This window comes from Crocodylus siamensis, chromosome 5, assembly GCF_052110815.1.
Source record: "Crocodylus siamensis isolate JL-2025a chromosome 5, ASM5211081v1, whole genome shotgun sequence".
Classification (NCBI taxonomy): Eukaryota; Metazoa; Chordata; order Crocodylia; family Crocodylidae; genus Crocodylus; species Crocodylus siamensis.
The window spans coordinates 30,037,281-30,050,848 of record NC_143399.1 but is presented as its reverse complement, the minus strand read 5'-3'; positions in this window follow the sequence as shown (position 1 = coordinate 30,050,848).

Here is a 13,568-nt window from a genome sequence, read left to right as displayed (position 1 = left end):
TACACTTAGGAGAGACGCTAGTGTTTGACTTGTGCTGGCCCTCTGAAGAGTGAATTTCACCCCAGTAAGTTCTTTTGAGAGAGAAAAATCCATTTATACCTTTACAATTTAATCTTCATTCCATTAAAATTACATCTGATGTTTCACTTTGAATACCACACATTGTGGACACTGTGAACCAAGCAGTTTATAGACAGCATGGTATCTTGAAGACATAAAACATATGGGCCAAATCCTGTGAATCAAGCTCAATCAAGTAGCACCTTTAAAGTCCAGTCCTATTCGTCTCACTAAAGCAATCAGGATTTGGCCCTACTTGCCCTTTTACTAGACTTGTCCTTTGCTGCACTGTGCATTTTATGAGAGGCAAATGGGTTATTTCCATTTATCAAATTCACGATGTACACTTAATTCTGTTTTTTTTTTTAGAAAATATAGCACAGTTCATAGTCTGTATTAGGAAAAAAGAAAAGCAGCTATGTATTAGGCCATCAAGAGTCAAAAGCATAATTTGAAATGATAAACGTATCCATTTTAAGTTACACATTACTTTGCATAGTTAATATCACTATAATTAGTCATAGTTCCTGTAATTTATTGAAAAAGATGCTCAGCCCCTCTAGTGTACTACAGTGATGAATGTTGGAAGTGCAACTTTGGAAGCAGGAATCAAGAAAATTAGTAACAGTTGGAGAATTAGCATGTAAATCAATAATATCCTTTCTCTTGCATCTTGAAAACCAAGGGTATACATCATATGCTGCAGAACAAAAGAGAATGCAAAAGTTAGAATTGTAACCTGCTGTCTGTGACTAGCTCTGCTTTTACTGTAAGAAATGTTTAAAATCTTCTCAAACATTAGAGTAAATCTCTAGTAAATATTTAAACTATGTATAACTAGTCACAAATAAATTAAGCTGATTTTATGCATTCTCTCTAATTAGAAGGGCACAGCATTTGTTGAAACGTGATTAGTATTATTCATTAAGCAAAAAATTCTCATTTGTATCTTATTATCACTATTCTGCATAAACCAACACAATTTGTCATGAACTCCCTCATTTGCTGTATCCTCAAAAAGCAGATTATGCTTATTTTTCATTTGGACAGTGGAAAATCAAGCCAGGTGTTTGGCAGCACCAGAGTGTTCAGGTGTAACTGTGCCAGTGATGGTACATTACTAGCAGCGTGGATGAAGAATGAGGCATGGAGAATCTTGGGACTGAGGTGCCTTGAGGCCCATCCCTTTAGAGTGGTCCTGCTGATGAGACAGGTGTTGTACAGGACTGAAAAAAAGAGAAACTTTTTTGTAAAGTCAGCCATTCACCTTCAACTAGAAACGAAAAGTGCTTGCACAGATTGCTGCCGTGCTGGAGTCTCTAACATGCCTGTGACTAAAGTCCCCATAGTTGACACCTTTGTCTGAAATGATTCTAGGGCTAAAAAAATTCTGACAGGTGTACATTATGTGTTTCTCCATCTGCCTAGGGACTGACGTGGCATCCATCACTGTGGTATCTGAGAAGCACCCGTTTAGCATTTCATGTGCAACATATTGTACACATGATATTTATAAATAAGTGACCTTGAGTCCAGCGTATTATACAGGTTAATGAAAGATCTGTATGCATAGCCTCTTCCTTCTTTTTTCCTCTGATTTTTTTTCTCTTTTTTAAAATTCCCTTTAAATATCCCACACTTGATTCTCCTTTCATTCACACAGATGTAAATCATTAGTAATAACACTAAAATCAGTGGGGGTGCACCTGTGTAAAACTGGTGCGAGGAGTAGGACGCTTCCTGTTTCAGCTCATTGGCTTCACAGGTTTCAAACCAATATGAGCATCATGATCCAGTTGCTGTGGTAGGATTGGAGCCCTGTATAGTAGCCCTGGCTGTTCCATGATGATGCAGGAATCGGACAAATCATTTTCCTTTCTATTCATTAGTTTTTTTACCTGCTAAATGGGGATAATGATATTGAATCCTCACCTGTGTAAACCCAGGAAAGGGAAAATGCTTCAGCAAAACAAGACATTAATACTATTGTTTATTGAACAAGGAAACAACAACCTAGGCACTCTAACACTAAGGTACTTATACCACTCCTTACCATTATAGAACAGGATAACCCTCAGTAGTAGGCAGCCACACAACATTTTTAATATGTATCCACTCAAGTATCAAAGGCACAAATCAGAGGATGGAAAGCGGGTAAAGGCACTTGCACTAGGGAAAACTGGGAAGGGAATAAGTCCTTTTGTTCTCTCATAATTATGTTATCTGACTTAAACTGTTGCGTATCTGTGAGCTGTTAAATAGCAGGTCTGCAAATCACCTTATGTAATACACATACGATAACTCTGTCCTGAATTTCCACAACTACCTGATCCTCATGGATCTAAGTGTCCTGTGGGCAAGTGCTGTGATTATGCGATCAGCTGTAAAATTCCAGCCAGCCAGTGTGGAGGAGGAGGGAGTGGTGGTAGCAACGGAAGAAATGAGAATATGAACAGAATAGAGGATGGGCTGAAAATCACCATGGCACAATGGGAGAAGGGTGGGAAGGAATGAGTGGAGCTGCCTGCCCACCAGAGGACTCTGTGGTTGTTCCAGGATCAGTTTACTTCAGTAGAGTAAGTAAAAATGGATGTGAAGGTCCTAGGTCCAAATCTTGCTAATCACTTGTGTAAGCTAAACAGTATTTGAGTGTGCAATGAAGGACAACATCATCATAATGTACATGTGAGAGGAAGATCAATTAAGGAGGTGAAGATAATTTTAATCTTATTATTTCCTGGCTTGCCTTTGCAGCAGTAGTGTTCTGAGGGTTGTTTTTTTTAAAGTAATATGTCTACATCTATCTCTTAGATCATAATTTATTGGGAGAATGGCTAATCAGTACATTCCTAATGATCTATAAAGCTTTACATATTACATCTAGGGCGTGTCTACATGGCACCCTATGGTGATGTTGTTACTGCACTGTGCTTTAGTACTTCCTTTTGGTAGTATTAGGGTGCAGTAGATTAAAGAACTCCACTGTAGGATAGTACTGTTGGGGGCAGCGGAGTACTTTATTGCGCTGAAACGCACATGTAGACAGTGACCAGGGGTGAAAATTGCCAATCAGCTTAGCCAGCTGGGGGCGTGTTCTGCCTTGCTTCAAATTGCTGCTGTCCTAGGCACATGGGTAGACGCTGCACCCAGAAGCACTTTACTCCAGCTCAAACTGCTCCGGAGTTAATTGAGTCGCATTTGCATGTGTAGATGCACTCCCTCAGTTGTAAATCTTTCTGCAAACCTTTTGGCCAGATTTAGCTTTAGCCAGTTGCATTTCATCCCATAAATATACTTGTATAAGCAATGGGCAGAATCATAGGAAGTATTCTGGAGAAAGCTGGGACTGGTGCAGTTGTAGTCCCCTTCCTTTTCAAAGCAGAGAAGAAACAATACCACATTGGCCATGGCTTGGGAGAGGCCTAGATCTTCAGAGATCTCCCTTTTCCCTAGTTGTTGAAATGTTTGCTTTTTCTGGCTAAGCCACACTCTTATTTTCAGGAATTGTACTCTGGATGTGATGTGCAGCCAATGTTGAGTTCCTTTTGGAGCACAGAAGTGTTTTGAGAGCCCTATTTGTATGCTGAAATTGAAATCCATTTCCATCTCTGCAGGAGAAAGGGTGGGAAGCTTTTATCCTATGGTAGGAGCACAGTGAGAGAGCCCTTTCCCCAACATGCCCAGACTGGTTCTTGAAAGGGTCTGCAGGAAGGAATAAAGGATGGGAACTTTCCCTGCACATGGAAATACAAGAATGCTAAAGGTACATTTAGATGTCCTCCCTCCCCCTCTTTGTCTTACCACTCTTCAGTTCATTAGTAATACAGATCTTTGACATCTATAATCTATACCTGGTCTTTGAGTACCAAAGGCTGTTTTATTCCAGTTACAATAATATACATGTAAATTAAAAATTCAGTTGAACAGTCATTTGAGCACAGTTCACATGCCTAAATAGCTAGCAAGAGAAACAGTTACATTTCCTTCTTTTATTGCATGCAATTTTAATTTTCATAACTCTGAAAAGATATATGCCACACAAGCTAGGCCTACCAGGAGGCCTAAAATCTGCAGGGTATGGCCTCTCAGGCTGTTTTCCAGTGACTCATTTTTAATTTTAAAGAAGCATTATCTCTAGCTAGTAAATTAACAACAGCCTATAGTGCATACATACTGTCATCCATCTGCTTAAGGCTCTTGTCATATGACACCAGCCTTGTATCTATAGACTTCATCTCGTATTCAAAAGCTATCAACCCTGCCTCCAAGATAGCCCACCTTCTGGCTCCAGGCTAGAAAAGTGACTCTCCATTTCCAATTCTAATGAATGCATAGCTAGCAGCAGTTTTTCCATTAAGGATCGGGTGTCCTTAGAAAACATAGACAACGTTGGAATTACTAGGATCCAGAATTGTATGGGAGGGGCTCCTAAAGGAGATTGAACCAAGTGGTTCTCACATGCAAGGAAATGCTCCCACACAGCCTGGACATTTTTATGCCTTTTATCCATCAACTCAAATGCTCATTGCACTTTCTGTTTGTGATGTTATAAAGATTGGTATTTATATCATTGCCCTCTCTTGGGTGGTATATGTCACACGGGCCTAAGTTCTTAATATCATTTTGTATTTATGAAGCACCATTCTTACTGAAGGACTCTCAAAAGATTTTAACAAAACTTACACATTATACAGATTCACAGAATTCATAGATTCACAGAAGTTTAGGGCTGGAAGGGACCTTATGAAATCATCAGATCCAGCCCCCCTGCTCTGGGCAGGAAAGACTGCTGGGGTCAAATAACCCCAGCAAGGTGTGTGTCCAGTCTCCTTTTGAAGATATACAGGGGAGATGCCTGCACCATGCCTACTGGGAGTCTATACAAAAATCGTGTCATTCAAATGAACTGCCCAATACTAAAAGGCATCCTCTTCTAGGGCAGATTATAACCACTTCTTCATTTCTGTGAAGTCTTGTGTAGTTCCGTAAGTGATGATATAGCTAATCTGCATACTTGTATTTTATTTCTATTGGATGATACATTTTACTGTAAACAAATTTGAGGATTTAACACCTATAAAATATGCTACTTCATCCATGTGCTGGTGAAATGAGGTTTGCTGAGAGGGCTGAGCCCTGATAGGAGGGAAGGGCACTTTCTCCAGGAGTAGTAGAATAGTAAGTCTAGCTGATCTGGGCACAAGTGAGAAAGATTAAGATGCTAGCATGTAGCTGCCTTTAGAGGTGACGTTCAGAATGAATGAGCAGATGATAATTAGGCAAGGTGCAGAACATGAGCAAGTAGAATATAACATCTTCTTTCCTCTCAGAGAAGTACATGACCCACCTTGTCCCTACTCCTTTGTTTCGTTCATTTTGTGATTTATGTAGTGCAAGATGTTTGTACAAAACCTCCGGGTTCAGTAATTGGAGGGCTGTTTGTGATTTTCTCCTATTTGTATCTCCTATATTCTTCTATAGTGAAAACAAGTTTGTGCCACCTACCCTTTGAGTAGTCTACCTTTTGGGAGAGTGAGGAATTGCACACATGCCATTTCAATACACCTGTGCTACAGCATGGATTAGTCCTGGGATAATATTCTCAGTGTGTTTGCTTAACAAAGGTGACAGAAGAATAGTTATAAAAATCTATTCTACATTTGGCAGCTACAAGAAGACATTTGCATATAAGTGTGTCTCAAATCTCAAGGTATCTTTTTGAGAAAATACATAATATGTAAAGAATGTGTGAATTTACTACAGCTGATTTGCAATGCCTATAAGTAGTGGGGATACAGATGATTACTCTAATTAGATCCGCTATCCCTGTAGGCAGTGAGATCTTCAGGCACTGATAGGTTTTCAGCTCCCAGACTAGACCTGTGCTACCACACAACAATGTGACTCCATGACTATTTATGCCAGCTGCTTGTTTGGATGTTATTTCCCAAATTTTAGGAGCCATCATTTTGACCTCACAAATTGTAGTCTCCAAGATCAGTTTCCAGTAAGTTAGATCTATTGGATTTGTTAAACTATTGGTTATGAAATCTTTTGCATTTCTTTCTAGTCTGTAGCATTTAACATGACAGTGAAATTTAAAATGTAAGCAAAAAGAATAGTAAGAAAGAAAAGTTAGTGCAGTGTATTGAGAAATACAGGTTGTGTCTACACATTCACTAATGTGCTGTAGTTACTGCACATTAAGTTGATTACTTGATTAACCAAGTACTAAATCAATGTGTGGTAACTGATGCTATTGTGCAGTAGTACCAGCCATGGGTTTTTAGTAGGGCTGTGCAGAGCTTCGGTAGCCAATTCGATTTGGAGGAGATTCGGCTAGACTGGGTGGCCAAATCTCTGAATCTGAATCAAATCAGGACACCCATTAATCCCTTCAAATCAAATTGGAAGATTGATTCAGAGACATTTGGAGATTTGACCATAGACTGTACAGGCAGGCACTAGGCAGTGCTGGTGGGAGTTGCTGGGGGAGCCGCTGGATGAGCCCCAGCTTGAGCTGGCAACCACAGGAGAAGCCGTGGCTCCCCTGGCTGCCCCCCACTGAGGCAAGGCAGGCAGTTCTGGCAGCCCTGGGAGAAGCTGAAGGGGCTAGGGGAAATGATCAGGGAGCTTGGGGAATGATTGGGAGCTGGGGGATGGAACTGGGAAATTGAATCGGGAGCTGGGGGAAATGAACAGGGGCTTCACCCCAGTTTCAAGTTCGATTGTCCAGTTCCAGGTTTGATCTCCCAGCTCCCTGATCATTCCCTCCAGCCCCTGCGTCTTCTCCCAGGGCTGCCAGCACTGCTTACCTTGCCCAGGCAGGGGGACAGGCAGATGAGCAGCAGCTTAAGCCAGCAGCTGTGGGGGCTGGGGAAATTATAGGGAGTTGGGGAATTGAACCGGGAGCTGGGGAGAAGCCCCTGTTCATTCCCCCAGATCCCGATCATTCTCCTCAACTCCCAGTTCAATTTCCCAGTTCCCAGTTTGACCCCCAAACTCCCAATCATTCCCCCTACTCCTCGATCATTCTCCCCAGCCCCCTTGGCTTCTTTTGGGGCTGCCAGCTCAAGCTGGAGCTCATCCAGCTGCTCCCCCAGCTGCTCCCAGCGGCACTGTCTGCCTGTATAGTTTATGGCTGAATGAGATTTGGCGCAGAATATCTTCGGATTTGGCCAAATCGAATCGGGACAGTGATTCAAATCACCGAATCGAATCACTGTCCCTCTGAATTGCCAAATCCAAATCTGAAGTGAATACTTTATGTTTCACACAGGCCTAGTTAGTGATGCTTACTGTGCAGAAGCCTAATACTACTGCGCAGTGGTGTATTAACATGGTTTTTGCCTGGCATGTTACTGCTCAGTGTTATAAGGCAACTGTGCAGTTAGCATCTCGTGTAATCATGCCCACAGTAACACTATTAAAAAAAGCCTAATGTTTTATTTAATAACATGCTCAATAGTACTGGTCATTTTTTTGTAATTTTCAAGATGAATGCAAGGGATTTTTTCTGTATATCTTTAGTTTGGTTAAAAAAAACGCTAGAAACTTTTGTATATCAAATATGTAACTCTACAGCATTCTAACACTTTAGAAAAGGGTTTTTTTTCTTTACTATATTTTCAGTAAATCAAAATGCTTTTTAATTTTTTTCATTTGGATAGTATAATATCAGAACCTTCCCTTAAGTGAAATGGTTCTTAAAAATTGATGCTTAGCCTTCATAATATGTAATGACTACATTAAATCAGAAGAAAAATAAGTGTTAATTCTTATTCTAATCAAAAACAATACATTTTCAGTTTTATGTCAACAATTAAAAATAAAATATTTAATTTGCTTCCAGTTACACCATATGCAAAGTATTACGTATGGTAAATACAAATTAGTTGCATTTTTATTTATTTTTTTAGGTACTCAATTATGTCAGACCCTTCACCAAACTCTTTCATGGTCACATAAATACCTCTTCACCTGCTTAATTTTGCGCATTGAGTGATCCCACTCTAATCAATGAGTGCTATTCATATGATGAAAGTTAAGAACCTAAGTGAGGGCTTACAGTTTTGGAGGCCAAGTAAAGAGACTGTCTCTGAACTAAAGATGAATATTGACAACATGAAGATAAGGGGAGGCCAACCTATTTGTCAGGCTTGCCACAAGTTAAGCACTCCCTTGCCAAATACCTCTCTGATCCCTACCCAACCCAGAGGATAAAATTTGTCCTTAGGGTGTTGGAAGGGAGGCAGGAGGTCTCAAGTCTTTGGCTGTGGGTCACACAGAGCAGAGTAGGGGAAGTACACTGCTGCAAGAGAAGTAAAGAACTACGTTAATCCTTCCCTGGCTCTGCAACTGCTGCAGTTTGATACAGTGAGTGAAGATCCAAAGTGTTGAATTTGGTGGTGGTTGTGAGGCTAGGGAAAGGTTAACCTGGCCCTTGGCAGTGACACCTGCCACCTTCTCTCTCCTTTACAGCAGCAAGCAGCAACCTGCTCCTACTCCCCACTCTGCTTCCATTTTGACATATCGCTTTACTGGGGCTTGTGTGCCATGCACACCAGCTGTTCATGCCACTTGCAGCCCAAGTACCATGGGCTGGCCAGTGGCTACACCTACAAAAAACAAAGGAGTGAGGAAGAAAAATCTAAGATGTCACTAAAATGATCTCATGGTACCATAGCAAGGCATGCATGCACCTTTGTGATTCCTTTCATATTTATTCTTAAATAGCCTCCCTCTTCTTTCAGTCAAAATGCAGAAATAAGTTTTTAAGGAGAGCTAGCTTAGTGGAAGGACATACTAAGCAAAAGAGACTATGGAAGCAGAGGTTTGGAGATATTAATTAGAGGTATTGAAATTGCCATCAAGGGAGGATCCTAAGAGTCAATTCTGGGGAAGAATCTTACCATGATCATAGTCATATGCGGTACAATACATAATCAGAAATGCTATGCTGGGGATGCTTGCAGTATCAGAACTAATGTTAATGTAACATTTAAAAAAATCTATTGCCTTTTCAAAATCTTTCTACTCTTCCAGTGGGATTTCAGTGTAATAAAAAAGCCACCTGCCAAGTGGTTTATAAACTTACAAAACATAACATCAGTCAGGGAAGGATCAGATGCACTGCAGTGCTCCTCTTAGTTAAGCAGACATGGGGTCACATATTCATTTATAAGGGACACAAGTTCATCAATGCATGCATTTGATCCAGGACTAGTTACTTATGAGTAAACTACTCACGAGTAAATGCTCCCAAGCAGGGGTCTACACATACAGGGATGTGGAAGCAGATCTCCTGCTCCTAACAGCAAACTGCTCCCATTTCCTGAAGACCTGCAATGGGCCCCTGCCACCACCAGGGGGAACTTGAGGCTCTGGCCACACCTGCCAGCAACTGGCAGCCATCTTCAGAAGGCAGTCCCACTCCCTGCTCCCTGGCCAGGCTCTTTTCTGGCTAGAAGTGGCATGCAGAGGCTGGGGCTGGCACATGGGCTGTCTTGCCACAGCTTCTGCCTCCTGGTGCCATGGCTGTTCCAGCCCCTGCCCCTGGCAGTGATGCCCAGCCCCTCCCCACCCCAGGCTCCTGCTGGCCCTAGGGGGACCCCACAGCTGAGGCCCTGGGTGAGCTGCACACCCACCAGCAGGGGCCAGTGCACTGGGTGTGACAGGTGTTGGCTGACTACCTCCGCCTGTACTTTCTGCTGTAACCTGCCTAGCCAGCTGCCTTCTCTTCCTGCAGGCCTGCTTGTTTCCTGTGCTGCCACCAAGCCCACGGTGCCTGGGTTCAGGGGGTGCAGGGCTCCCGAATGACTGGGACTTGGAGCTATCCACGCCTCTTCCCTCCATGCAGGAGGCCTCTCCAGGGAGGCACCTCAGGGCCAGTTCCCCCTATTCTCTGCAGCCTCTCTCTCTACCATGTGCCCCTGCTGTGTGTGTCTTGGGTGTAGCATGAGGAGCTGTTTGCTTGGATTGGGGGGTACCTGACTCACTGTGCCCTGCTGCTGCTGATGGCAGTGGTGCTCTGGGCATACCTGCACACCTGGCATGGGATCCTGAGCTTCAATAGCGCAGTAAGCAAACCTGCACTGCCCCACAATCTCCGCCTCTGCCTTGAGGGCTACCTATGGCTGCACTACATAACCCTGCCCCCTATAGCCAAGGAAGACATCGCCACCGGCATTGGCGTATTTCTTGCTATGTAAGAGGCCCGTGTCTGCCTAGCTGTGGGGGCATACTGCAAAACTTTATTGAGTAGTCTGTCTCCTGACTTCCTGTGTGCTGTGTGTGTTTGTGTGTGTGGGGGAAGATATGGAGGCCAGGAAAGTGCAGCCAGGCCAAGTGGGAAGCAGAGGCAGGGAGGCCAGGGTGGGGAGGGCCCTCACCCCTAGTGTGGGGCTTACTGTGTGGGTAGGCCTGGTGTGCCTGGTGGCTCTGGTTGGTCCTGGCTGGCAGCGATGGTGTGAGGCTCCTGGCAGACTTGTTGGGTGCCAGAACATGGCATGCAGGTACCTGAGCAGAGTTACCTGCCCAGGGAGGAGCTAATGCTTCTGGCAGCTGGTGGTGACATGGCTGGCTGCACCTCGTGCGTGGAGCTGAGGTCTTGAAGCTGTTGGGGCAGGTGTTGGTCTGGGCTCCCCAAGTTGCTGATGGACACTGGGGGTGTGGAGCTCAGTACAATGGGGTGCTGGCAGCCTGAGCGCCCCCCCTCCCCCCCAGTGATACATCACTGTGGGTGCCAGCTTGGAGCAGGGATTCAGGCAAGCCCCCTGTGCTGCAGTACACAGTGTGGCTATTCTGGGTCTCGGGGCCCAAGGATGTCACTCAGCTGCCACATAAACGGCATGGACTTGCTGGGACTCCCTGACTAATGGTTGTGGTTGATGATTGTAACCCACTATGCCCACAAGGCCTTGACCTTTATGTGGCACTGCCATGCCAACTAGTTGTGCCTGTGCTCCCACACCTGGCCTGACAGCCACTTGTACATGTGCACATTGGAGCGCCTGTCCCATGTAAACTGCTGCTGTAACTCTGCCTCACTTTACAGTGCCACAAGGTCACCAGGCTCCTCCATGGACCAGTTTGGGTCCCAGGTGGTGGTGTGTGGCATGGGTGACGACAACATTGGGCCTCCATGCAGCTGTCCCTGTGCTGCCGGGAAGGGGACTGCGTGGGATTAGCAGTTGTGCGGCAACGCAATGCCCCACAGAAACTTCAGGCTCCAGGTAGGCTGCTGGAAGTTGGCTGTGGACAGCTGGAGCTGGCCCCTGTGGCCAGGAGCTGCCTGTAGCTGGGCCCAGGTGCTGGCAGGCCTGGCAGGAGCCTGCAGCAGCCTGCATGCCTGGACATCACAGCTCTAGAAACCACACTGGGGTGCAGGCAAGCTGTCATAGGTAGCCTGTGGCCTGTGCAGGGGCAACAATCACCCCAGGCTCCTTGCTTTGTGCCCCAGGGCTCAAAATGCCGGCAGGCTTTTAAGGGCCTGGGGCTGGCATAGAGGTGCCCCAGCCCTGGGGCAGGAGAGGTTCCTGGCCCCAGGGCCCTGGAGCTATAGTGAGGCTAGCCCCCAAGTGAAAGGGCTGACTAGGAGCAAATTTGCATTACTGTGCGGTAACTACTCATGAGTAAATTTGGTACTTTCATTTTCAGATAGCAAATTTACAAATTTACTGTTTAGTAATCATATGCACATGTAGATGCTCATGCTTACAGTGCAGTAAACTTCACTACTGCACAGTAAAGCATCTCATGTAGATGCTCCCACAGACAGGCACATTATGTTTTGCTCAAGGTTTCAGAGGTTTTACTTCCTGGACCTGTTATCAGAACTGAGGAATTCCTGGTTTTCAGGTTTGTATTCAGTTCAAAGCACAATGGCATTCTCAGAAAAAATCTTTGGAAATACATACATACCTTTATAATAAAAATCTTTGGAAATATATATACCTTTGTATAAAGATGCTCTTTTTTGTGTCCAGTATGTATTTGCTATTAGATGATTAGTAGTACAGGAATAATAAGTAATCTTGTCTGTGAGGAGCCTTGCACACCTCCGATGTTGTAGAAATAATCTATTCAGTAAAAGATCTTTGTATTATGTTGTTCTTGCTACACAGGGTTGCACCCATAGACAACATTTATATATGCAGCGTCTGGTATTTCACTAGCTCTTATATGCATTGGTTGTGATATCTGTTGTGCAGTTGATTCATTGGACTGAGTTTATCAACGAGATAATAGGTCAACACTGTATTTTATTTTTTAAATTACAATGAACAAATGACATTCCTATTTGTTAAAGTTAGAAAGTGGATAAACAGTGAATTCTCGATTACTGCTTTCACTGAAAACCATCACACATCTAGACAATGGAACAATTTCATTTTAAAGTTTGAAGTTCTAGTTTTTATGAATGCAAACATTTACCAGAGGAGGCAAGTTTTTGTCTATTGTTTATTGGCTTTTTTCCTTTGCCGGATAGCTGGTATGGCATGGTGACATGTGAGGGTAACACATAATCCACAGTCCATTACTGTCAATAAAAGCATGCCTGTTGACTTCAGTGGACTTTGCATCAGTCCTATATAGAGCACACATCTTCAGTAAGCAACTTGAAAGCTGATGCTATTTCAGTACCTATCTTTTAATTATTTCTCAACTATTCCTTTCACCCAACTGCCATGTCTTTTTGGCGTATTTAATATGGAACAGAAATCCAAACCAACTACATGATAAATAAAGATCCATAGTCTACTTCCAACTTACTGCTTACGGGCCACAAAATCAAATCTCTTTCCTTTTCTACCTCATACTAGGTGACAGCGGTGGAATCAATGACATTCCCTTTCTTATTCTTTACTAACACCTCAAACTGGAAATCCTAGTCTACCACTAGTATACATTATAGCTGTATTATAGCCCACAATACTTGCTTTATTTAGCAATTGATGATACAAACTGGAATAATGAGCAAATTACAACCTATTTATATTATATTTGTGGCACATTTGGAGCCAGAGGGTCACACTTAACGCTGTTCTTTGCATGTTAACTCTTTAAGTTTTCTGATTTTTAGGCTGAGAATTTTAAAGGTCTCTAAGGGATTTAGATGCACAGCTCTAATTTGAATTTAATTGGAAATTGGATAGTAAATTCTTTATAATGCCAGCTTTGTTTCATTAAAAATAATTTTATTTTTAAAGTTAGAATCTCATGGACTTCATGCAGATGTAGCAGTTTGTTTCTACCTAAATCAGTATAGACAAATGGAGACACTTATCTGTAATGTATTAGGCTAGACTTATCTGATCAAGAATTTGGATTACATTTTTTGGAGCATCTTTCACTGGACTTGGCACTTTATTTCTGGGTTTTTAGACCAATAACAATTCTTGTGTACTAGGTTCTTCCGGCAATTGTTTGGAACAGTTTTTATCTGCACCCGGTCTGAACTGCATGTAGAGCTGTGAAATGTAAATAGCAAAAATAGCAAAATTAAT